Here is a 709-nt window from a genome sequence, read left to right as displayed (position 1 = left end):
CAGGAGATTCGGTGGGAGTCTGATTCATTATTTATAGAACCATACTTGAGCTCTTGAATTGGAGTAAATTTTCGATGGTAGGCATCTCTTCTTGACTGCTGTGACTTATGGTTAAAAAAAAAAGGGAAAGTGGAGTTTATTACCAATTCAAGACGGAAAACAAATGTCTTCATTGAACTCAACAGAGTCTGGTGACCCACGGAGAAAAGGCAGACATCAGGACAATAGCTAATATGAACTTTTCACCTCTTTTTGTGATCTGAGAGCAACTTGTGTATTGAAAACACGACTTTTATTACAGTCAATTCAGTCAACAAACATTTTATGTGTATTTAGATGGTTGGATGGATAGATAGGTAGGTAGATAAATAGATAGATCATAGATATTGCTTCTTGGCCTTTTGGCTAAGATCAAGTGTAGTATCTGTTCTTATCAGATAGATCATAGATAGATACCCTTTATTCTGCATGATCTTGGCACATCTTTAAAAGAGATAAATTAATCCCTTCCCTTCCCTACTTCTAAAAGCCATTTAACTAATTACCTCATATAATGGCTTTGTCAAAAGACCTTTACCTGGGTGAGAATTCAATTATGTAAGGTAGGCATAATTAATCACTAATACTTTTACAGCCTGTGTGTCTATCTCCATGGCAAGAGTAGTTAGTAAGGAAATTTAGTGACCCTGCAAGTTAAACATGCTTTTGC

General features: G+C 35.8%; 1 pseudogene; it reads left to right on the top strand.

The window, feature by feature from the left end:
• Nucleotides 1-385: 385 nt before the first annotated feature.
• Nucleotides 386-509, top strand: LOC127490484 (U2 spliceosomal RNA; annotated as a pseudogene).
• The last annotated feature ends 200 nt before the right edge of the window (nucleotides 510-709 follow it).

The sequence above is a fragment of the Oryctolagus cuniculus genome, chromosome 2 (genome assembly GCF_051225735.1).
Source record: "Oryctolagus cuniculus isolate XC-2025 breed Fujian yellow rabbit chromosome 2, ASM5122573v1, whole genome shotgun sequence".
Classification (NCBI taxonomy): domain Eukaryota; kingdom Metazoa; phylum Chordata; class Mammalia; order Lagomorpha; family Leporidae; genus Oryctolagus; species Oryctolagus cuniculus.
Note: the sequence above shows the minus strand (reverse complement) of the source record. Positions and strands in the feature narration are given on the sequence as shown.